The sequence below is a fragment of the Labrus bergylta genome, chromosome 23 (genome assembly GCF_963930695.1).
Source record: "Labrus bergylta chromosome 23, fLabBer1.1, whole genome shotgun sequence".
In the NCBI taxonomy this organism is placed as follows: domain Eukaryota; kingdom Metazoa; phylum Chordata; class Actinopteri; order Labriformes; family Labridae; genus Labrus; species Labrus bergylta.
Genome location: NC_089217.1, coordinates 19,873,632 through 19,895,120, shown reverse-complemented (window position 1 = coordinate 19,895,120; position 21,489 = coordinate 19,873,632). Strand labels below are relative to the sequence as shown.

At 48.4% G+C, this 21,489-nt stretch overlaps 30 non-coding genes across 30 annotated transcripts; all 30 read right to left on the bottom strand.

Moving 5' to 3' along the window:
• Positions 1 to 296: 296 nt before the first annotated feature.
• On the bottom strand, positions 297 to 487 carry LOC136177843 (U2 spliceosomal RNA). Its single transcript, XR_010665337.1, has one exon. It is a non-coding gene; the product is annotated as a U2 spliceosomal RNA (small nuclear RNA).
• A 493-nt stretch (positions 488 to 980) lies between these two features.
• LOC136177914 (U1 spliceosomal RNA) lies at positions 981 to 1,144 on the bottom strand. The gene has a single exon (XR_010665408.1). It is a non-coding gene; the product is annotated as a U1 spliceosomal RNA (small nuclear RNA).
• A 573-nt stretch (positions 1,145 to 1,717) lies between these two features.
• Positions 1,718 to 1,908, bottom strand: LOC136177842 (U2 spliceosomal RNA). Its single transcript, XR_010665336.1, has one exon. It is a non-coding gene; the product is annotated as a U2 spliceosomal RNA (small nuclear RNA).
• Positions 1,909 to 2,401: 493 nt separating this feature from the next.
• Positions 2,402 to 2,565, bottom strand: LOC136177904 (U1 spliceosomal RNA). Its single transcript, XR_010665398.1, has one exon. It is a non-coding gene; the product is annotated as a U1 spliceosomal RNA (small nuclear RNA).
• Positions 2,566 to 3,138: 573 nt separating this feature from the next.
• LOC136177841 (U2 spliceosomal RNA) lies at positions 3,139 to 3,329 on the bottom strand. Its single transcript, XR_010665335.1, has one exon. It is a non-coding gene; the product is annotated as a U2 spliceosomal RNA (small nuclear RNA).
• A 493-nt stretch (positions 3,330 to 3,822) lies between these two features.
• LOC136177893 (U1 spliceosomal RNA) lies at positions 3,823 to 3,986 on the bottom strand. Its single transcript, XR_010665387.1, has one exon. It is a non-coding gene; the product is annotated as a U1 spliceosomal RNA (small nuclear RNA).
• A 573-nt stretch (positions 3,987 to 4,559) lies between these two features.
• Positions 4,560 to 4,750, bottom strand: LOC136177840 (U2 spliceosomal RNA). Its single transcript, XR_010665334.1, has one exon. It is a non-coding gene; the product is annotated as a U2 spliceosomal RNA (small nuclear RNA).
• Positions 4,751 to 5,243: 493 nt separating this feature from the next.
• Positions 5,244 to 5,407, bottom strand: LOC136177886 (U1 spliceosomal RNA). Its single transcript, XR_010665380.1, has one exon. It is a non-coding gene; the product is annotated as a U1 spliceosomal RNA (small nuclear RNA).
• A 573-nt stretch (positions 5,408 to 5,980) lies between these two features.
• Positions 5,981 to 6,171, bottom strand: LOC136177838 (U2 spliceosomal RNA). Its single transcript, XR_010665332.1, has one exon. It is a non-coding gene; the product is annotated as a U2 spliceosomal RNA (small nuclear RNA).
• A 493-nt stretch (positions 6,172 to 6,664) lies between these two features.
• On the bottom strand, positions 6,665 to 6,828 carry LOC136177878 (U1 spliceosomal RNA). Its single transcript, XR_010665372.1, has one exon. It is a non-coding gene; the product is annotated as a U1 spliceosomal RNA (small nuclear RNA).
• A 573-nt stretch (positions 6,829 to 7,401) lies between these two features.
• Positions 7,402 to 7,592, bottom strand: LOC136177837 (U2 spliceosomal RNA). Its single transcript, XR_010665331.1, has one exon. It is a non-coding gene; the product is annotated as a U2 spliceosomal RNA (small nuclear RNA).
• A 493-nt stretch (positions 7,593 to 8,085) lies between these two features.
• LOC136177795 (U1 spliceosomal RNA) lies at positions 8,086 to 8,249 on the bottom strand. Its single transcript, XR_010665288.1, has one exon. It is a non-coding gene; the product is annotated as a U1 spliceosomal RNA (small nuclear RNA).
• Positions 8,250 to 8,822: 573 nt separating this feature from the next.
• LOC136177836 (U2 spliceosomal RNA) lies at positions 8,823 to 9,013 on the bottom strand. Its single transcript, XR_010665330.1, has one exon. It is a non-coding gene; the product is annotated as a U2 spliceosomal RNA (small nuclear RNA).
• A 493-nt stretch (positions 9,014 to 9,506) lies between these two features.
• Positions 9,507 to 9,670, bottom strand: LOC136177867 (U1 spliceosomal RNA). The gene has a single exon (XR_010665361.1). It is a non-coding gene; the product is annotated as a U1 spliceosomal RNA (small nuclear RNA).
• A 573-nt stretch (positions 9,671 to 10,243) lies between these two features.
• On the bottom strand, positions 10,244 to 10,434 carry LOC136177835 (U2 spliceosomal RNA). The gene has a single exon (XR_010665329.1). It is a non-coding gene; the product is annotated as a U2 spliceosomal RNA (small nuclear RNA).
• A 493-nt stretch (positions 10,435 to 10,927) lies between these two features.
• On the bottom strand, positions 10,928 to 11,091 carry LOC136177794 (U1 spliceosomal RNA). The gene has a single exon (XR_010665287.1). It is a non-coding gene; the product is annotated as a U1 spliceosomal RNA (small nuclear RNA).
• A 569-nt stretch (positions 11,092 to 11,660) lies between these two features.
• LOC136177834 (U2 spliceosomal RNA) lies at positions 11,661 to 11,851 on the bottom strand. The gene has a single exon (XR_010665328.1). It is a non-coding gene; the product is annotated as a U2 spliceosomal RNA (small nuclear RNA).
• Positions 11,852 to 12,344: 493 nt separating this feature from the next.
• On the bottom strand, positions 12,345 to 12,508 carry LOC136177857 (U1 spliceosomal RNA). The gene has a single exon (XR_010665351.1). It is a non-coding gene; the product is annotated as a U1 spliceosomal RNA (small nuclear RNA).
• A 571-nt stretch (positions 12,509 to 13,079) lies between these two features.
• On the bottom strand, positions 13,080 to 13,270 carry LOC136177833 (U2 spliceosomal RNA). The gene has a single exon (XR_010665327.1). It is a non-coding gene; the product is annotated as a U2 spliceosomal RNA (small nuclear RNA).
• Positions 13,271 to 13,763: 493 nt separating this feature from the next.
• Positions 13,764 to 13,927, bottom strand: LOC136177855 (U1 spliceosomal RNA). The gene has a single exon (XR_010665349.1). It is a non-coding gene; the product is annotated as a U1 spliceosomal RNA (small nuclear RNA).
• Positions 13,928 to 14,496: 569 nt separating this feature from the next.
• LOC136177832 (U2 spliceosomal RNA) lies at positions 14,497 to 14,687 on the bottom strand. Its single transcript, XR_010665326.1, has one exon. It is a non-coding gene; the product is annotated as a U2 spliceosomal RNA (small nuclear RNA).
• Positions 14,688 to 15,180: 493 nt separating this feature from the next.
• On the bottom strand, positions 15,181 to 15,344 carry LOC136177850 (U1 spliceosomal RNA). The gene has a single exon (XR_010665344.1). It is a non-coding gene; the product is annotated as a U1 spliceosomal RNA (small nuclear RNA).
• A 571-nt stretch (positions 15,345 to 15,915) lies between these two features.
• LOC136177831 (U2 spliceosomal RNA) lies at positions 15,916 to 16,106 on the bottom strand. Its single transcript, XR_010665325.1, has one exon. It is a non-coding gene; the product is annotated as a U2 spliceosomal RNA (small nuclear RNA).
• Positions 16,107 to 16,599: 493 nt separating this feature from the next.
• On the bottom strand, positions 16,600 to 16,763 carry LOC136177839 (U1 spliceosomal RNA). The gene has a single exon (XR_010665333.1). It is a non-coding gene; the product is annotated as a U1 spliceosomal RNA (small nuclear RNA).
• Positions 16,764 to 17,336: 573 nt separating this feature from the next.
• LOC136177830 (U2 spliceosomal RNA) lies at positions 17,337 to 17,527 on the bottom strand. Its single transcript, XR_010665324.1, has one exon. It is a non-coding gene; the product is annotated as a U2 spliceosomal RNA (small nuclear RNA).
• Positions 17,528 to 18,020: 493 nt separating this feature from the next.
• Positions 18,021 to 18,184, bottom strand: LOC136177828 (U1 spliceosomal RNA). Its single transcript, XR_010665322.1, has one exon. It is a non-coding gene; the product is annotated as a U1 spliceosomal RNA (small nuclear RNA).
• A 573-nt stretch (positions 18,185 to 18,757) lies between these two features.
• On the bottom strand, positions 18,758 to 18,948 carry LOC136177829 (U2 spliceosomal RNA). Its single transcript, XR_010665323.1, has one exon. It is a non-coding gene; the product is annotated as a U2 spliceosomal RNA (small nuclear RNA).
• Positions 18,949 to 19,441: 493 nt separating this feature from the next.
• Positions 19,442 to 19,605, bottom strand: LOC136177819 (U1 spliceosomal RNA). The gene has a single exon (XR_010665312.1). It is a non-coding gene; the product is annotated as a U1 spliceosomal RNA (small nuclear RNA).
• Positions 19,606 to 20,174: 569 nt separating this feature from the next.
• Positions 20,175 to 20,365, bottom strand: LOC136177827 (U2 spliceosomal RNA). Its single transcript, XR_010665321.1, has one exon. It is a non-coding gene; the product is annotated as a U2 spliceosomal RNA (small nuclear RNA).
• Positions 20,366 to 20,858: 493 nt separating this feature from the next.
• On the bottom strand, positions 20,859 to 21,022 carry LOC136177811 (U1 spliceosomal RNA). Its single transcript, XR_010665304.1, has one exon. It is a non-coding gene; the product is annotated as a U1 spliceosomal RNA (small nuclear RNA).
• Positions 21,023 to 21,489: the final 467 nt, after the last annotated feature.

The following is a 21,489-nucleotide window of genomic DNA, read 5'->3' as shown; positions in this document are numbered from 1 at the left end:
TTTCTTACCGCCAACAAAAGAACAGTCGAAGCAGCAGCTAGGCCAGAAACACTTTGCAACAATGACTGTTGATATGTTATTGCGTGTCTGTGTGCTACTACAGCAATAGCATACACAGAGTGGCAAATGGGGGAACTGGCACACAAATAACCCCAAACCTGACTAAAATTCCAGTTCATTTCAAAAAGCTTGCGTCCCGGCAGCATGTCAACGCAGTGACAACGCCAGGCCAGACTCACACACATATTTCTCTTAAATGCAGCGAAAAGAAAGGATTATTTTAAACACTGAAGAGAGGAGGGTGCACCGTTCCCGGAGGTACTGCAATACCGGGTCGATGCGTGGAGTGGACGGAGCAAGCCCCTGTTCCATCTCCCAAGTCCAAAAATCAATTTAATATATGGTCCCCGGGTAGGGGACGTATCAGATATTAAACTGATAAGAACAGATACTACACTTGATCTTAGCCAAAAGGCCGAGAAGCGATGCCCCTGACAGGCTAAGGCCGGCATCACATTCCCCATACAGTCCTCCTCGCCCATGGTCCCGGCAAGCGAGCGTTGCTTTTAAGTGACCGTCGGTAAAACGGAAGAGCAAACTCTTTGATGGAAGCACCTTTAAGATACATGCGTTATGTCAAGCTCTGAAAAATGAGTTCAAACCCTCAACCACCAGATTTATCTGCAGCAGACTTAAGTGAACCAAAAGACAGGAGAAGATTGGGGCCTTTTATTGGCCCACAGCCGTTCTGTAAGGCAGATGTGCCGTGACTGGGATTTCACATTGATCAGAGCAAGGGCTGCTGAATCTGAAACAAATTTGATTGACGAGTGATATTGTGATCTAGCACTAGCAAAGACACTGGCTGCGCATAGCTTTTAAGCCACCTTGGAAATTCTTGCTGTCTGTCTGTTGCTACAGCCAGGTTGGAAGGCAGCATGTCCCTATCTGTTTCCCCCTTATTACTTTCGACAATCCATCAGGGGAGAGCGCGAACGCAGTCCCCCACTACCACAAATTATGCAGTCGAGATTCCCACATTTGGGGAATTCGCATAGGTCAGCCCCACCGGAGTGCAATGGCCAGGCCTCGCCATGGGTGAACCACCTTCTTGATCATGGTATCTCCCCTGCCAGGTAAGTATGAGTTGTACAGCTCAGGGCAAAAGGAGTCCTTCACAGGACCATCGCCCTGACTGACGGTCCCAACAACATGCGAACCACCGAAATCAGAGTTTCTGCACTGGGTGTCCCTTCTACTTGTCCTCAACACAGAAGAAAGTTTTGTGTTGAGGCCCGATAGGGCTTGTCTTTCTACATGCAAGTGGAGAAATAAGGCTCATCATTCTAACAGGTCGTGCCACACTTCCACATCAAAGCCAACCGATAGCTACCGCCAGTGTGTGTGTGTGTGTGTGTGTTTTTCTTACCGCCAACAAAAGAACAGTCGAAGCAGCAGCTAGGCCAGAAACACTTTGCAACAATGACTGTTGATATGTTATTGCGTGTCTGTGTGCTACTACAGCAATAGCATACACAGAGTGGCAAATGGGGGAACTGGCACACAAATAACCCCAAACCTGACTAAAATTCCAGTTCATTTCAAAAAGCTTGCGTCCCGGCAGCATGTCAACGCAGTGACAACGCCAGGCCAGACTCACACACATATTTCTCTTAAATGCAGCGAAAAGAAAGGATTATTTTAAACACTGAAGAGAGGAGGGTGCACCGTTCCCGGAGGTACTGCAATACCGGGTCGATGCGTGGAGTGGACGGAGCAAGCCCCTGTTCCATCTCCCAAGTCCAAAAATCAATTTAATATATGGTCCCCGGGTAGGGGACGTATCAGATATTAAACTGATAAGAACAGATACTACACTTGATCTTAGCCAAAAGGCCGAGAAGCGATGCCCCTGACAGGCTAAGGCCGGCATCACATTCCCCATACAGTCCTCCTCGCCCATGGTCCCGGCAAGCGAGCGTTGCTTTTAAGTGACCGTCGGTAAAACGGAAGAGCAAACTCTTTGATGGAAGCACCTTTAAGATACATGCGTTATGTCAAGCTCTGAAAAATGAGTTCAAACCCTCAACCACCAGATTTATCTGCAGCAGACTTAAGTGAACCAAAAGACAGGAGAAGATTGGGGCCTTTTATTGGCCCACAGCCGTTCTGTAAGGCAGATGTGCCGTGACTGGGATTTCACATTGATCAGAGCAAGGGCTGCTGAATCTGAAACAAATTTGATTGACGAGTGATATTGTGATCTAGCACTAGCAAAGACACTGGCTGCGCATAGCTTTTAAGCCACCTTGGAAATTCTTGCTGTCTGTCTGTTGCTACAGCCAGGTTGGAAGGCAGCATGTCCCTATCTGTTTCCCCCTTATTACTTTCGACAATCCATCAGGGGAGAGCGCGAACGCAGTCCCCCACTACCACAAATTATGCAGTCGAGATTCCCACATTTGGGGAATTCGCATAGGTCAGCCCCACCGGAGTGCAATGGCCAGGCCTCGCCATGGGTGAACCACCTTCTTGATCATGGTATCTCCCCTGCCAGGTAAGTATGAGTTGTACAGCTCAGGGCAAAAGGAGTCCTTCACAGGACCATCGCCCTGACTGACGGTCCCAACAACATGCGAACCACCGAAATCAGAGTTTCTGCACTGGGTGTCCCTTCTACTTGTCCTCAACACAGAAGAAAGTTTTGTGTTGAGGCCCGATAGGGCTTGTCTTTCTACATGCAAGTGGAGAAATAAGGCTCATCATTCTAACAGGTCGTGCCACACTTCCACATCAAAGCCAACCGATAGCTACCGCCAGTGTGTGTGTGTGTGTGTGTGTTTTTCTTACCGCCAACAAAAGAACAGTCGAAGCAGCAGCTAGGCCAGAAACACTTTGCAACAATGACTGTTGATATGTTATTGCGTGTCTGTGTGCTACTACAGCAATAGCATACACAGAGTGGCAAATGGGGGAACTGGCACACAAATAACCCCAAACCTGACTAAAATTCCAGTTCATTTCAAAAAGCTTGCGTCCCGGCAGCATGTCAACGCAGTGACAACGCCAGGCCAGACTCACACACATATTTCTCTTAAATGCAGCGAAAAGAAAGGATTATTTTAAACACTGAAGAGAGGAGGGTGCACCGTTCCCGGAGGTACTGCAATACCGGGTCGATGCGTGGAGTGGACGGAGCAAGCCCCTGTTCCATCTCCCAAGTCCAAAAATCAATTTAATATATGGTCCCCGGGTAGGGGACGTATCAGATATTAAACTGATAAGAACAGATACTACACTTGATCTTAGCCAAAAGGCCGAGAAGCGATGCCCCTGACAGGCTAAGGCCGGCATCACATTCCCCATACAGTCCTCCTCGCCCATGGTCCCGGCAAGCGAGCGTTGCTTTTAAGTGACCGTCGGTAAAACGGAAGAGCAAACTCTTTGATGGAAGCACCTTTAAGATACATGCGTTATGTCAAGCTCTGAAAAATGAGTTCAAACCCTCAACCACCAGATTTATCTGCAGCAGACTTAAGTGAACCAAAAGACAGGAGAAGATTGGGGCCTTTTATTGGCCCACAGCCGTTCTGTAAGGCAGATGTGCCGTGACTGGGATTTCACATTGATCAGAGCAAGGGCTGCTGAATCTGAAACAAATTTGATTGACGAGTGATATTGTGATCTAGCACTAGCAAAGACACTGGCTGCGCATAGCTTTTAAGCCACCTTGGAAATTCTTGCTGTCTGTCTGTTGCTACAGCCAGGTTGGAAGGCAGCATGTCCCTATCTGTTTCCCCCTTATTACTTTCGACAATCCATCAGGGGAGAGCGCGAACGCAGTCCCCCACTACCACAAATTATGCAGTCGAGATTCCCACATTTGGGGAATTCGCATAGGTCAGCCCCACCGGAGTGCAATGGCCAGGCCTCGCCATGGGTGAACCACCTTCTTGATCATGGTATCTCCCCTGCCAGGTAAGTATGAGTTGTACAGCTCAGGGCAAAAGGAGTCCTTCACAGGACCATCGCCCTGACTGACGGTCCCAACAACATGCGAACCACCGAAATCAGAGTTTCTGCACTGGGTGTCCCTTCTACTTGTCCTCAACACAGAAGAAAGTTTTGTGTTGAGGCCCGATAGGGCTTGTCTTTCTACATGCAAGTGGAGAAATAAGGCTCATCATTCTAACAGGTCGTGCCACACTTCCACATCAAAGCCAACCGATAGCTACCGCCAGTGTGTGTGTGTGTGTGTGTGTTTTTCTTACCGCCAACAAAAGAACAGTCGAAGCAGCAGCTAGGCCAGAAACACTTTGCAACAATGACTGTTGATATGTTATTGCGTGTCTGTGTGCTACTACAGCAATAGCATACACAGAGTGGCAAATGGGGGAACTGGCACACAAATAACCCCAAACCTGACTAAAATTCCAGTTCATTTCAAAAAGCTTGCGTCCCGGCAGCATGTCAACGCAGTGACAACGCCAGGCCAGACTCACACACATATTTCTCTTAAATGCAGCGAAAAGAAAGGATTATTTTAAACACTGAAGAGAGGAGGGTGCACCGTTCCCGGAGGTACTGCAATACCGGGTCGATGCGTGGAGTGGACGGAGCAAGCCCCTGTTCCATCTCCCAAGTCCAAAAATCAATTTAATATATGGTCCCCGGGTAGGGGACGTATCAGATATTAAACTGATAAGAACAGATACTACACTTGATCTTAGCCAAAAGGCCGAGAAGCGATGCCCCTGACAGGCTAAGGCCGGCATCACATTCCCCATACAGTCCTCCTCGCCCATGGTCCCGGCAAGCGAGCGTTGCTTTTAAGTGACCGTCGGTAAAACGGAAGAGCAAACTCTTTGATGGAAGCACCTTTAAGATACATGCGTTATGTCAAGCTCTGAAAAATGAGTTCAAACCCTCAACCACCAGATTTATCTGCAGCAGACTTAAGTGAACCAAAAGACAGGAGAAGATTGGGGCCTTTTATTGGCCCACAGCCGTTCTGTAAGGCAGATGTGCCGTGACTGGGATTTCACATTGATCAGAGCAAGGGCTGCTGAATCTGAAACAAATTTGATTGACGAGTGATATTGTGATCTAGCACTAGCAAAGACACTGGCTGCGCATAGCTTTTAAGCCACCTTGGAAATTCTTGCTGTCTGTCTGTTGCTACAGCCAGGTTGGAAGGCAGCATGTCCCTATCTGTTTCCCCCTTATTACTTTCGACAATCCATCAGGGGAGAGCGCGAACGCAGTCCCCCACTACCACAAATTATGCAGTCGAGATTCCCACATTTGGGGAATTCGCATAGGTCAGCCCCACCGGAGTGCAATGGCCAGGCCTCGCCATGGGTGAACCACCTTCTTGATCATGGTATCTCCCCTGCCAGGTAAGTATGAGTTGTACAGCTCAGGGCAAAAGGAGTCCTTCACAGGACCATCGCCCTGACTGACGGTCCCAACAACATGCGAACCACCGAAATCAGAGTTTCTGCACTGGGTGTCCCTTCTACTTGTCCTCAACACAGAAGAAAGTTTTGTGTTGAGGCCCGATAGGGCTTGTCTTTCTACATGCAAGTGGAGAAATAAGGCTCATCATTCTAACAGGTCGTGCCACACTTCCACATCAAAGCCAACCGATAGCTACCGCCAGTGTGTGTGTGTGTGTGTGTGTTTTTCTTACCGCCAACAAAAGAACAGTCGAAGCAGCAGCTAGGCCAGAAACACTTTGCAACAATGACTGTTGATATGTTATTGCGTGTCTGTGTGCTACTACAGCAATAGCATACACAGAGTGGCAAATGGGGGAACTGGCACACAAATAACCCCAAACCTGACTAAAATTCCAGTTCATTTCAAAAAGCTTGCGTCCCGGCAGCATGTCAACGCAGTGACAACGCCAGGCCAGACTCACACACATATTTCTCTTAAATGCAGCGAAAAGAAAGGATTATTTTAAACACTGAAGAGAGGAGGGTGCACCGTTCCCGGAGGTACTGCAATACCGGGTCGATGCGTGGAGTGGACGGAGCAAGCCCCTGTTCCATCTCCCAAGTCCAAAAATCAATTTAATATATGGTCCCCGGGTAGGGGACGTATCAGATATTAAACTGATAAGAACAGATACTACACTTGATCTTAGCCAAAAGGCCGAGAAGCGATGCCCCTGACAGGCTAAGGCCGGCATCACATTCCCCATACAGTCCTCCTCGCCCATGGTCCCGGCAAGCGAGCGTTGCTTTTAAGTGACCGTCGGTAAAACGGAAGAGCAAACTCTTTGATGGAAGCACCTTTAAGATACATGCGTTATGTCAAGCTCTGAAAAATGAGTTCAAACCCTCAACCACCAGATTTATCTGCAGCAGACTTAAGTGAACCAAAAGACAGGAGAAGATTGGGGCCTTTTATTGGCCCACAGCCGTTCTGTAAGGCAGATGTGCCGTGACTGGGATTTCACATTGATCAGAGCAAGGGCTGCTGAATCTGAAACAAATTTGATTGACGAGTGATATTGTGATCTAGCACTAGCAAAGACACTGGCTGCGCATAGCTTTTAAGCCACCTTGGAAATTCTTGCTGTCTGTCTGTTGCTACAGCCAGGTTGGAAGGCAGCATGTCCCTATCTGTTTCCCCCTTATTACTTTCGACAATCCATCAGGGGAGAGCGCGAACGCAGTCCCCCACTACCACAAATTATGCAGTCGAGATTCCCACATTTGGGGAATTCGCATAGGTCAGCCCCACCGGAGTGCAATGGCCAGGCCTCGCCATGGGTGAACCACCTTCTTGATCATGGTATCTCCCCTGCCAGGTAAGTATGAGTTGTACAGCTCAGGGCAAAAGGAGTCCTTCACAGGACCATCGCCCTGACTGACGGTCCCAACAACATGCGAACCACCGAAATCAGAGTTTCTGCACTGGGTGTCCCTTCTACTTGTCCTCAACACAGAAGAAAGTTTTGTGTTGAGGCCCGATAGGGCTTGTCTTTCTACATGCAAGTGGAGAAATAAGGCTCATCATTCTAACAGGTCGTGCCACACTTCCACATCAAAGCCAACCGATAGCTACCGCCAGTGTGTGTGTGTGTGTGTGTGTTTTTCTTACCGCCAACAAAAGAACAGTCGAAGCAGCAGCTAGGCCAGAAACACTTTGCAACAATGACTGTTGATATGTTATTGCGTGTCTGTGTGCTACTACAGCAATAGCATACACAGAGTGGCAAATGGGGGAACTGGCACACAAATAACCCCAAACCTGACTAAAATTCCAGTTCATTTCAAAAAGCTTGCGTCCCGGCAGCATGTCAACGCAGTGACAACGCCAGGCCAGACTCACACACATATTTCTCTTAAATGCAGCGAAAAGAAAGGATTATTTTAAACACTGAAGAGAGGAGGGTGCACCGTTCCCGGAGGTACTGCAATACCGGGTCGATGCGTGGAGTGGACGGAGCAAGCCCCTGTTCCATCTCCCAAGTCCAAAAATCAATTTAATATATGGTCCCCGGGTAGGGGACGTATCAGATATTAAACTGATAAGAACAGATACTACACTTGATCTTAGCCAAAAGGCCGAGAAGCGATGCCCCTGACAGGCTAAGGCCGGCATCACATTCCCCATACAGTCCTCCTCGCCCATGGTCCCGGCAAGCGAGCGTTGCTTTTAAGTGACCGTCGGTAAAACGGAAGAGCAAACTCTTTGATGGAAGCACCTTTAAGATACATGCGTTATGTCAAGCTCTGAAAAATGAGTTCAAACCCTCAACCACCAGATTTATCTGCAGCAGACTTAAGTGAACCAAAAGACAGGAGAAGATTGGGGCCTTTTATTGGCCCACAGCCGTTCTGTAAGGCAGATGTGCCGTGACTGGGATTTCACATTGATCAGAGCAAGGGCTGCTGAATCTGAAACAAATTTGATTGACGAGTGATATTGTGATCTAGCACTAGCAAAGACACTGGCTGCGCATAGCTTTTAAGCCACCTTGGAAATTCTTGCTGTCTGTCTGTTGCTACAGCCAGGTTGGAAGGCAGCATGTCCCTATCTGTTTCCCCCTTATTACTTTCGACAATCCATCAGGGGAGAGCGCGAATGCAGTCCCCCACTACCACAAATTATGCAGTCGAGATTCCCACATTTGGGGAATTCGCATAGGTCAGCCCCACCGGAGTGCAATGGCCAGGCCTCGCCATGGGTGAACCACCTTCTTGATCATGGTATCTCCCCTGCCAGGTAAGTATGAGTTGTACAGCTCAGGGCAAAAGGAGTCCTTCACAGGACCATCGCCCTGACTGACGGTCCCAACAACATGCGAACCACCGAAATCAGAGTTTCTGCACTGGGTGTCCCTTCTACTTGTCCTCAACACAGAAGAAAGTTTTGTGTTGAGGCCCGATAGGGCTTGTCTTTCTACATGCAAGTGGAGAAATAAGGCTCATCATTCTAACAGGTCGTGCCACACTTCCACATCAAAGCCAACCGATAGCTACCGCCAGTGTGTGTGTGTGTGTGTGTGTTTTTCTTACCGCCAACAAAAGAACAGTCGAAGCAGCAGCTAGGCCAGAAACACTTTGCAACAATGACTGTTGATATGTTATTGCGTGTCTGTGTGCTACTACAGCAATAGCATACACAGAGTGGCAAATGGGGGAACTGGCACACAAATAACCCCAAACCTGACTAAAATTCCAGTTCATTTCAAAAAGCTTGCGTCCCGGCAGCATGTCAACGCAGTGACAACGCCAGGCCAGACTCACACACATATTTCTCTTAAATGCAGCGAAAAGAAAGGATTATTTTAAACACTGAAGAGAGGAGGGTGCACCGTTCCCGGAGGTACTGCAATACCGGGTCGATGCGTGGAGTGGACGGAGCAAGCCCCTGTTCCATCTCCCAAGTCCAAAAATCAATTTAATATATGGTCCCCGGGTAGGGGACGTATCAGATATTAAACTGATAAGAACAGATACTACACTTGATCTTAGCCAAAAGGCCGAGAAGCGATGCCCCTGACAGGCTAAGGCCGGCATCACATTCCCCATACAGTCCTCCTCGCCCATGGTCCCGGCAAGCGAGCGTTGCTTTTAAGTGACCGTCGGTAAAACGGAAGAGCAAACTCTTTGATGGAAGCACCTTTAAGATACATGCGTTATGTCAAGCTCTGAAAAATGAGTTCAAACCCTCAACCACCAGATTTATCTGCAGCAGACTTAAGTGAACCAAAAGACAGGAGAAGATTGGGGCCTTTTATTGGCCCACAGCCGTTCTGTAAGGCAGATGTGCCGTGACTGGGATTTCACATTGATCAGAGCAAGGGCTGCTGAATCTGAAACAAATTTGATTGACGAGTGATATTGTGATCTAGCACTAGCAAAGACACTGGCTGCGCATAGCTTTTAAGCCACCTTGGAAATTCTTGCTGTCTGTCTGTTGCTACAGCCAGGTTGGAAGGCAGCATGTCCCTATCTGTTTCCCCCTTATTACTTTCGACAATCCATCAGGGGAGAGCGCGAACGCAGTCCCCCACTACCACAAATTATGCAGTCGAGATTCCCACATTTGGGGAATTCGCATAGGTCAGCCCCACCGGAGTGCAATGGCCAGGCCTCGCCATGGGTGAACCACCTTCTTGATCATGGTATCTCCCCTGCCAGGTAAGTATGAGTTGTACAGCTCAGGGCAAAAGGAGTCCTTCACAGGACCATCGCCCTGACTGACGGTCCCAACAACATGCGAACCACCGAAATCAGAGTTTCTGCACTGGGTGTCCCTTCTACTTGTCCTCAACACAGAAGAAAGTTTTGTGTTGAGGCCCGATAGGGCTTGTCTTTCTACATGCAAGTGGAGAAATAAGGCTCATCATTCTAACAGGTCGTGCCACACTTCCACATCAAAGCCAACCGATAGCTACCGCCAGTGTGTGTGTGTGTGTGTGTGTTTTTCTTACCGCCAACAAAAGAACAGTCGAAGCAGCAGCTAGGCCAGAAACACTTTGCAACAATGACTGTTGATATGTTATTGCGTGTCTGTGTGCTACTACAGCAATAGCATACACAGAGTGGCAAATGGGGGAACTGGCACACAAATAACCCCAAACCTGACTAAAATTCCAGTTCATTTCAAAAAGCTTGCGTCCCGGCAGCATGTCAACGCAGTGACAACGCCAGGCCAGACTCACACACATATTTCTCTTAAATGCAGCGAAAAGAAAGGATTATTTTAAACACTGAAGAGAGGAGGGTGCACCGTTCCCGGAGGTACTGCAATACCGGGTCGATGCGTGGAGTGGACGGAGCAAGCCCCTGTTCCATCTCCCAAGTCCAAAAATCAATTTAATATATGGTCCCCGGGTAGGGGACGTATCAGATATTAAACTGATAAGAACAGATACTACACTTGATCTTAGCCAAAAGGCCGAGAAGCGATGCCCCTGACAGGCTAAGGCCGGCATCACATTCCCCATACAGTCCTCCTCGCCCATGGTCCCGGCAAGCGAGCGTTGCTTTTAAGTGACCGTCGGTAAAACGGAAGAGCAAACTCTTTGATGGAAGCACCTTTAAGATACATGCGTTATGTCAAGCTCTGAAAAATGAGTTCAAACCCTCAACCACCAGATTTATCTGCAGCAGACTTAAGTGAACCAAAAGACAGGAGAAGATTGGGGCCTTTTATTGGCCCACAGCCGTTCTGTAAGGCAGATGTGCCGTGACTGGGATTTCACATTGATCAGAGCAAGGGCTGCTGAATCTGAAACAAATTTGATTGACGAGTGATATTGTGATCTAGCACTAGCAAAGACACTGGCTGCGCATAGCTTTTAAGCCACCTTGGAAATTCTTGCTGTCTGTCTGTTGCTACAGCCAGGTTGGAAGGCAGCATGTCCCTATCTGTTTCCCCCTTATTACTTTCGACAATCCATCAGGGGAGAGCGCGAACGCAGTCCCCCACTACCACAAATTATGCAGTCGAGATTCCCACATTTGGGGAGTTCGCATAGGTCAGCCCCACCGGAGTGCAATGGCCAGGCCTCGCCATGGGTGAACCACCTTCTTGATCATGGTATCTCCCCTGCCAGGTAAGTATGAGTTGTACAGCTCAGGGCAAAAGGAGTCCTTCACAGGACCATCGCCCTGACTGACGGTCCCAACAACATGCGAACCACCGAAATCAGAGTTTCTGCACTGGGTGTCCCTTCTACTTGTCCTCAACACAGAAGAAAGTTTTGTGTTAAGGCCCGATAGGGCTTGTCTTTCTACATGCAAGTGGAGAAATAAGGCTCATCATTCTAACAGGTCGTGCCACACTTCCACATCAAAGCCAACCGATAGCTACCGCCAGTGTGTGTGTGTGTGTGTTTTTCTTACCGCCAACAAAAGAACAGTCGAAGCAGCAGCTAGGCCAGAAACACTTTGCAACAATGACTGTTGATATGTTATTGCGTGTCTGTGTGCTACTACAGCAATAGCATACACAGAGTGGCAAATGGGGGAACTGGCACACAAATAACCCCAAACCTGACTAAAATTCCAGTTCATTTCAAAAAGCTTGCGTCCCGGCAGCATGTCAACGCAGTGACAAAGCCAGGCCAGACTCACACACATATTTCTCTTAAATGCAGCGAAAAGAAAGGATTATTTTAAACACTGAAGAGAGGAGGGTGCACCGTTCCCGGAGGTACTGCAATACCGGGTCGATGCGTGGAGTGGACGGAGCAAGCCCCTGTTCCATCTCCCAAGTCCAAAAATCAATTTAATATATGGTCCCCGGGTAGGGGACGTATCAGATATTAAACTGATAAGAACAGATACTACACTTGATCTTAGCCAAAAGGCCGAGAAGCGATGCCCCTGACAGGCTAAGGCCGGCATCACATTCCCCATACAGTCCTCCTCGCCCATGGTCCCGGCAAGCGAGCGTTGCTTTTAAGTGACCGTCGGTAAAACGGAAGAGCAAACTCTTTGATGGAAGCACCTTTAAGATACATGCGTTATGTCAAGCTCTGAAAAATGAGTTCAAACCCTCAACCACCAGATTTATCTGCAGCAGACTTAAGTGAACCAAAAGACAGGAGAAGATTGGGGCCTTTTATTGGCCCACAGCCGTTCTGTAAGGCAGATGTGCCGTGACTGGGATTTCACATTGATCAGAGCAAGGGCTGCTGAATCTGAAACAAATTTGATTGACGAGTGATATTGTGATCTAGCACTAGCAAAGACACTGGCTGCGCATAGCTTTTAAGCCACCTTGGAAATTCTTGCTGTCTGTCTGTTGCTACAGCCAGGTTGGAAGGCAGCATGTCCCTATCTGTTTCCCCCTTATTACTTTCGACAATCCATCAGGGGAGAGCGCGAACGCAGTCCCCCACTACCACAAATTATGCAGTCGAGATTCCCACATTTGGGGAATTCGCATAGGTCAGCCCCACCGGAGTGCAATGGCCAGGCCTCGCCATGGGTGAACCACCTTCTTGATCATGGTATCTCCCCTGCCAGGTAAGTATGAGTTGTACAGCTCAGGGCAAAAGGAGTCCTTCACAGGACCATCGCCCTGACTGACGGTCCCAACAACATGCGAACCACCGAAATCAGAGTTTCTGCACTGGGTGTCCCTTCTACTTGTCCTCAACACAGAAGAAAGTTTTGTGTTGAGGCCCGATAGGGCTTGTCTTTCTACATGCAAGTGGAGAAATAAGGCTCATCATTCTAACAGGTCGTGCCACACTTCCACATCAAAGCCAACCGATAGCTACCGCCAGTGTGTGTGTGTGTGTGTGTTTTTCTTACCGCCAACAAAAGAACAGTCGAAGCAGCAGCTAGGCCAGAAACACTTTGCAACAATGACTGTTGATATGTTATTGCGTGTCTGTGTGCTACTACAGCAATAGCATACACAGAGTGGCAAATGGGGGAACTGGCACACAAATAACCCCAAACCTGACTAAAATTCCAGTTCATTTCAAAAAGCTTGCGTCCCGGCAGCATGTCAACGCAGTGACAAAGCCAGGCCAGACTCACACACATATTTCTCTTAAATGCAGTGAAAAGAAAGGATTATTTTAAACACTGAAGAGAGGAGGGTGCACCGTTCCCGGAGGTACTGCAATACCGGGTCGATGCGTGGAGTGGACGGAGCAAGCCCCTGTTCCATCTCCCAAGTCCAAAAATCAATTTAATATATGGTCCCCGGGTAGGGGACGTATCAGATATTAAACTGATAAGAACAGATACTACACTTGATCTTAGCCAAAAGGCCGAGAAGCGATGCCCCTGACAGGCTAAGGCCGGCATCACATTCCCCATACAGTCCTCCTCGCCCATGGTCCCGGCAAGCGAGCGTTGCTTTTAAGTGACCGTCGGTAAAACGGAAGAGCAAACTCTTTGATGGAAGCACCTTTAAGATACATGCGTTATGTCAAGCTCTGAAAAATGAGTTCAAACCCTCAACCACCAGATTTATCTGCAGCAGACTTAAGTGAACCAAAAGACAGGAGAAGATTGGGGCCTTTTATTGGCCCACAGCCGTTCTGTAAGGCAGATGTGCCGTGACTGGGATTTCACATTGATCAGAGCAAGGGCTGCTGAATCTGAAACAAATTTGATTGACGAGTGATATTGTGATCTAGCACTAGCAAAGACACTGGCTGCGCATAGCTTTTAAGCCACCTTGGAAATTCTTGCTGTCTGTCTGTTGCTACAGCCAGGTTGGAAGGCAGCATGTCCCTATCTGTTTCCCCCTTATTACTTTCGACAATCCATCAGGGGAGAGCGCGAACGCAGTCCCCCACTACCACAAATTATGCAGTCGAGATTCCCACATTTGGGGAATTCGCATAGGTCAGCCCCACCGGAGTGCAATGGCCAGGCCTCGCCATGGGTGAACCACCTTCTTGATCATGGTATCTCCCCTGCCAGGTAAGTATGAGTTGTACAGCTCAGGGCAAAAGGAGTCCTTCACAGGACCATCGCCCTGACTGACGGTCCCAACAACATGCGAACCACCGAAATCAGAGTTTCTGCACTGGGTGTCCCTTCTACTTGTCCTCAACACAGAAGAAAGTTTTGTGTTGAGGCCCGATAGGGCTTGTCTTTCTACATGCAAGTGGAGAAATAAGGCTCATCATTCTAACGGGTCGTGCCACACTTCCACATCAAAGCCAACCGATAGCTACCGCCAGTGTGTGTGTGTGTGTGTTTTTCTTACCGCCAACAAAAGAACAGTCGAAGCAGCAGCTAGGCCAGAAACACTTTGCAACAATGACTGTTGATATGTTATTGCGTGTCTGTGTGCTACTACAGCAATAGCATACACAGAGTGGCAAATGGGGGAACTGGCACACAAATAACCCCAAACCTGACTAAAATTCCAGTTCATTTCAAAAAGCTTGCGTCCCGGCAGCATGTCAACGCAGTGACAAAGCCAGGCCAGACTCACACACATATTTCTCTGAAATGCAGCGAAAAGAAAGGATTATTTTAAACACTGAAGAGAGGAGGGTGCACCGTTCCCGGAGGTACTGCAATACCGGGTCGATGCGTGGAGTGGACGGAGCAAGCCCCTGTTCCATCTCCCAAGTCCAAAAATCAATTTAATATATGGTCCCCGGGTAGGGGACGTATCAGATATTAAACTGATAAGAACAGATACTACACTTGATCTTAGCCAAAAGGCCGAGAAGCGATGCCCCTGACAGGCTAAGGCCGGCATCACATTCCCCATACAGTCCTCCTCGCCCATGGTCCCGGCAAGCGAGCGTTGCTTTTAAGTGACCGTCGGTAAAACGGAAGAGCAAACTCTTTGATGGAAGCACCTTTAAGATACATGCGTTATGTCAAGCTCTGAAAAATGAGTTCAAACCCTCAACCACCAGATTTATCTGCAGCAGACTTAAGTGAACCAAAAGACAGGAGAAGATTGGGGCCTTTTATTGGCCCACAGCCGTTCTGTAAGGCAGATGTGCCGTGACTGGGATTTCACATTGATCAGAGCAAGGGCTGCTGAATCTGAAACAAATTTGATTGACGAGTGATATTGTGATCTAGCACTAGCAAAGACACTGGCTGCGCATAGCTTTTAAGCCACCTTGGAAATTCTTGCTGTCTGTCTGTTGCTACAGCCAGGTTGGAAGGCAGCATGTCCCTATCTGTTTCCCCCTTATTACTTTCGACAATCCATCAGGGGAGAGCGCGAACGCAGTCCCCCACTACCACAAATTATGCAGTCGAGATTCCCACATTTGGGGAATTCGCATAGGTCAGCCCCACCGGAGTGCAATGGCCAGGCCTCGCCATGGGTGAACCACCTTCTTGATCATGGTATCTCCCCTGCCAGGTAAGTATGAGTTGTACAGCTCAGGGCAAAAGGAGTCCTTCACAGGACCATCGCCCTGACTGACGGTCCCAACAACATGCGAACCACCGAAATCAGAGTTTCTGCACTGGGTGTCCCTTCTACTTGTCCTCAACACAGAAGAAAGTTTTGTGTTGAGGCCCGATAGGGCTTGTCTTTCTACATGCAAGTGGAGAAATAAGGCTCATCATTCTAACAGGTCGTGCCACACTTCCACATCAAAGCCAACCGATAGCTACCGCCAGTGTGTGTGTGTGTGTGTGTTTTTCTTACCGCCAACAAAAGAACAGTCGAAGCAGCAGCTAGGCCAGAAACACTTTGCAACAATGACTGTTGATATGTTATTGCGTGTCTGTGTGCTACTACAGCAATAGCATACACAGAGTGGCAAATGGGGGAACTGGCACACAAATAACCCCAAACCTGACTAAAATTCCAGTTCATTTCAAAAAGCTTGCGTCCCGGCAGCATGTCAACGCAGTGACAAAGCCAGGCCAGACTCACACACATATTTCTCTTAAATGCAGTGAAAAGAAAGGATTATTTTAAACACTGAAGAGAGGAGGGTGCACCGTTCCCGGAGGTACTGCAATACCGGGTCGATGCGTGGAGTGGACGGAGCAAGCCCCTGTTCCATCTCCCAAGTCCAAAAATCAATTTAATATATGGTCCCCGGGTAGGGGACGTATCAGATATTAAACTGATAAGAACAGATACTACACTTGATCTTAGCCAAAAGGCCGAGAAGCGATGCCCCTGACAGGCTAAGGCCGGCATCACATTCCCCATACAGTCCTCCTCGCCCATGGTCCCGGCAAGCGAGCGTTGCTTTTAAGTGACCGTCGGTAAAACGGAAGAGCAAACTCTTTGATGGAAGCACCTTTAAGATACATGCGTTATGTCAAGCTCTGAAAAATGAGTTCAAACCCTCAACCACCAGATTTATCTGCAGCAGACTTAAGTGAACCAAAAGACAGGAGAAGATTGGGGCCTTTTATTGGCCCACAGCCGTTCTGTAAGGCAGATGTGCCGTGACTGGGATTTCACATTGATCAGAGCAAGGGCTGCTGAATCTGAAACAAATTTGATTGACGAGTGATATTGTGATCTAGCACTAGCAAAGACACTGGCTGCGCATAGCTTTTAAGCCACCTTGGAAATTCTTGCTGTCTGTCTGTTGCTACAGCCAGGTTGGAAGGCAGCATGTCCCTATCTGTTTCCCCCTTATTACTTTCGACAATCCATCAGGGGAGAGCGCGAACGCAGTCCCCCACTACCACAAATTATGCAGTCGAGATTCCCACATTTGGGGAATTCGCATAGGTCAGCCCCACCGGAGTGCAATGGCCAGGCCTCGCCATGGGTGAACCACCTTCTTGATCATGGTATCTCCCCTGCCAGGTAAGTATGAGTTGTACAGCTCAGGGCAAAAGGAGTCCTTCACAGGACCATCGCCCTGACTGACGGTCCCAACAACATGCGAACCACCGAAATCAGAGTTTCTGCACTGGGTGTCCCTTCTACTTGTCCTCAACACAGAAGAAAGTTTTGTGTTGAGGCCCGATAGGGCTTGTCTTTCTACATGCAAGTGGAGAAATAAGGCTCATCATTCTAACAGGTCGTGCCACACTTCCACATCAAAGCCAACCGATAGCTACCGCCAGTGTGTGTGTGTGTGTGTGTGTTTTTCTTACCGCCAACAAAAGAACAGTCGAAGCAGCAGCTAGGCCAGAAACACTTTGCAACAATGACTGTTGATATGTTATTGCGTGTCTGTGTGCTACTACAGCAATAGCATACACAGAGTGGCAAATGGGGGAACTGGCACACAAATAACCCCAAACCTGACTAAAATTCCAGTTCATTTCAAAAAGCTTGCGTCCCGGCAGCATGTCAACGCAGTGACAACGCCAGGCCAGACTCACACACATATTTCTCTTAAATGCAGCGAAAAGAAAGGATTATTTTAAACACTGAAGAGAGGAGGGTGCACCGTTCCCGGAGGTACTGCAATACCGGGTCGATGCGTGGAGTGGACGGAGCAAGCCCCTGTTCCATCTCCCAAGTCCAAAAATCAATTTAATATATGGTCCCCGGGTAGGGGACGTATCAGATATTAAACTGATAAGAACAGATACTACACTTGATCTTAGCCAAAAGGCCGAGAAGCGATGCCCCTGACAGGCTAAGGCCGGCATCACATTCCCCATACAGTCCTCCTCGCCCATGGTCCCGGCAAGCGAGCGTTGCTTTTAAGTGACCGTCGGTAAAACGGAAGAGCAAACTCTTTGATGGAAGCACCTTTAAGATACATGCGTTATGTCAAGCTCTGAAAAATGAGTTCAAACCCTCAACCACCAGATTTATCTGCAGCAGACTTAAGTGAACCAAAAGACAGGAGAAGATTGGGGCCTTTTATTGGCCCACAGCCGTTCTGTAAGGCAGATGTGCCGTGACTGGGATTTCACATTGATCAGAGCAAGGGCTGCTGAATCTGAAACAAATTTGATTGACGAGTGATATTGTGATCTAGCACTAGCAAAGACACTGGCTGCGCATAGCTTTTAAGCCACCTTGGAAATTCTTGCTGTCTGTCTGTTGCTACAGCCAGGTTGGAAGGCAGCATGTCCCTATCTGTTTCCCCCTTATTACTTTCGACAATCCATCAGGGGAGAGCGCGAACGCAGTCCCCCACTACCACAAATTATGCAGTCGAGATTCCCACATTTGGGGAATTCGCATAGGTCAGCCCCACCGGAGTGCAATGGCCAGGCCTCGCCATGGGTGAACCACCTTCTTGATCATGGTATCTCCCCTGCCAGGTAAGTATGAGTTGTACAGCTCAGGGCAAAAGGAGTCCTTCACAGGACCATCGCCCTGACTGACGGTCCCAACAACATGCGAACCACCGAAATCAGAGTTTCTGCACTGGGTGTCCCTTCTACTTGTCCTCAACACAGAAGAAAGTTTTGTGTTGAGGCCCGATAGGGCTTGTCTTTCTACATGCAAGTGGAGAAATAAGGCTCATCATTCTAACAGGTCGTGCCACACTTCCACATCAAAGCCAACCGATAGCTACCGCCAGTGTGTGTGTGTGTGTGTGTGTTTTTCTTACCGCCAACAAAAGAACAGTCGAAGCAGCAGCTAGGCCAGAAACACTTTGCAACAATGACTGTTGATATGTTATTGCGTGTCTGTGTGCTACTACAGCAATAGCATACACAGAGTGGCAAATGGGGGAACTGGCACACAAATAACCCCAAACCTGACTAAAATTCCAGTTCATTTCAAAAAGCTTGCGTCCCGGCAGCATGTCAACGCAGTGACAACGCCAGGCCAGACTCACACACATATTTCTCTTAAATGCAGCGAAAAGAAAGGATTATTTTAAACACTGAAGAGAGGAGGGTGCACCGTTCCCGGAGGTACTGCAATACCGGGTCGATGCGTGGAGTGGACGGAGCAAGCCCCTGTTCCATCTCCCAAGTCCAAAAATCAATTTAATATATGGTCCCCGGGTAGGGGACGTATCAGATATTAAACTGATAAGAACAGATACTACACTTGATCTTAGCCAAAAGGCCGAGAAGCGATGCCCCTGACAGGCTAAGGCCGGCATCACATTCCCCATACAGTCCTCCTCGCCCATGGTCCCGGCAAGCGAGCGTTGCTTTTAAGTGACCGTCGGTAAAACGGAAGAGCAAACTCTTTGATGGAAGCACCTTTAAGATACATGCGTTATGTCAAGCTCTGAAAAATGAGTTCAAACCCTCAACCACCAGATTTATCTGCAGCAGACTTAAGTGAACCAAAAGACAGGAGAAGATTGGGGCCTTTTATTGGCCCACAGCCGTTCTGTAAGGCAGATGTGCCGTGACTGGGATTTCACATTGATCAGAGCAAGGGCTGCTGAATCTGAAACAAATTTGATTGACGAGTGATATTGTGATCTAGCACTAGCAAAGACACTGGCTGCGCATAGCTTTTAAGCCACCTTGGAAATTCTTGCTGTCTGTCTGTTGCTACAGCCAGGTTGGAAGGCAGCATGTCCCTATCTGTTTCCCCCTTATTACTTTCGACAATCCATCAGGGGAGAGCGCGAACGCAGTCCCCCACTACCACAAATTATGCAGTCGAGATTCCCACATTTGGGGAATTCGCATAGGTCAGCCCCACCGGAGTGCAATGGCCAGGCCTCGCCATGGGTGAACCACCTTCTTGATCATGGTATCTCCCCTGCCAGGTAAGTATGAGTTGTACAGCTCAGGGCAAAAGGAGTCCTTCACAGGACCATCGCCCTGACTGACGGTCCCAACAACATGCGAACCACCGAAATCAGAGTTTCTGCACTGGGTGTCCCTTCTACTTGTCCTCAACACAGAAGAAAGTTTTGTGTTGAGGCCCGATAGGGCTTGTCTTTCTACATGCAAGTGGAGAAATAAGGCTCATCATTCTAACGGGTCGTGCCACACTTCCACATCAAAGCCAACCGATAGCTACCGCCAGTGTGTGTGTGTGTGTGTTTTTCTTACCGCCAACAAAAGAACAGTCGAAGCAGCAGCTAGGCCAGAAACACTTTGCAACAATGACTGTTGATATGTTATTGCGTGTCTGTGTGCTACTACAGCAATAGCATACACAGAGTGGCAAATGGGGGAACTGGCACACAAATAACCCCAAACCTGACTAAAATTCCAGTTCATTTCAAAAAGCTTGCGTCCCGGCAGCATGTCAACGCAGTGACAAAGCCAGGCCAGACTCACACACATATTTCTCTTAAATGCAGCGAAAAGAAAGGATTATTTTAAACACTGAAGAGAGGAGGGTGCACCGTTCCCGGAGGTACTGCAATACCGGGTCGATGCGTGGAGTGGACGGAGCAAGCCCCTGTTCCATCTCCCAAGTCCAAAAATCAATTTAATATATGGTCCCCGGGTAGGGGACGTATCAGATATTAAACTGATAAGAACAGATACTACACTTGATCTTAGCCAAAAGGCCGAGAAGCGATGCCCCTGACAGGCTAAGGCCGGCATCACATTCCCCATACAGTCCTCCTCGCCCATGGTCCCGGCAAGCGAGCGTTGCTTTTAAGTGACCGTCGGTAAAACGGAAGAGCAAACTCTTTGATGGAAGCACCTTTAAGATACATGCGTTATGTCAAGCTCTGAAAAATGAGTTCAAACCCTCAACCACCAGATTTATCTGCAGCAGACTTAAGTGAACCAAAAGACAGGAGAAGATTGGGGCCTTTTATTGGCCCACAGCCGTTCTGTAAGGCAGATGTGCCGTGACTGGGATTTCACATTGATCAGAGCAAGGGCTGCTGAATCTGAAACAAATTTGATTGACGAGTGATATTGTGATCTAGCACTAGCAAAGACACTGGCTGCGCATAGCTTTTAAGCCACCTTGGAAATTCTTGCTGTCTGTCTGTTGCTACAGCCAGGTTGGAAGGCAGCATGTCCCTATCTGTTTCCCCCTTATTACTTTCGACAATCCATCAGGGGAGAGCGCGAACGCAGTCCCCCACTACCACAAATTATGCAGTCGAGATTCCCACATTTGGGGAATTCGCATAGGTCAGCCCCACCGGAGTGCAATGGCCAGGCCTCGCCATGGGTGAACCACCTTCTTGATCATGGTATCTCCCCTGCCAGGTAAGTATGAGTTGTACAGCTCAGGGCAAAAGGAGTCCTTCACAGGACCATCGCCCTGACTGACGGTCCCAACAACATGCGAACCACCGAAATCAGAGTTTCTGCACTGGGTGTCCCTTCTACTTGTCCTCAACACAGAAGAAAGTTTTGTGTTGAGGCCCGATAGGGCTTGTCTTTCTACATGCAAGTGGAGAAATAAGGCTCATCATTCTAACAGGTCGTGCCACACTTCCACATCAAAGCCAACCGATAGCTACCGCCAGTGTGTGTGTGTGTGTGTGTGTTTTTCTTACCGCCAACAAAAGAACAGTCGAAGCAGCAGCTAGGCCAGAAACACTTTGCAACAATGACTGTTGATATGTTATTGCGTGTCTGTGTGCTACTACAGCAATAGCATACACAGAGTGGCAAATGGGGGAACTGGCACACAAATAACCCCAAACCTGACTAACTAAAATTCCAGTTCATTTCAAAA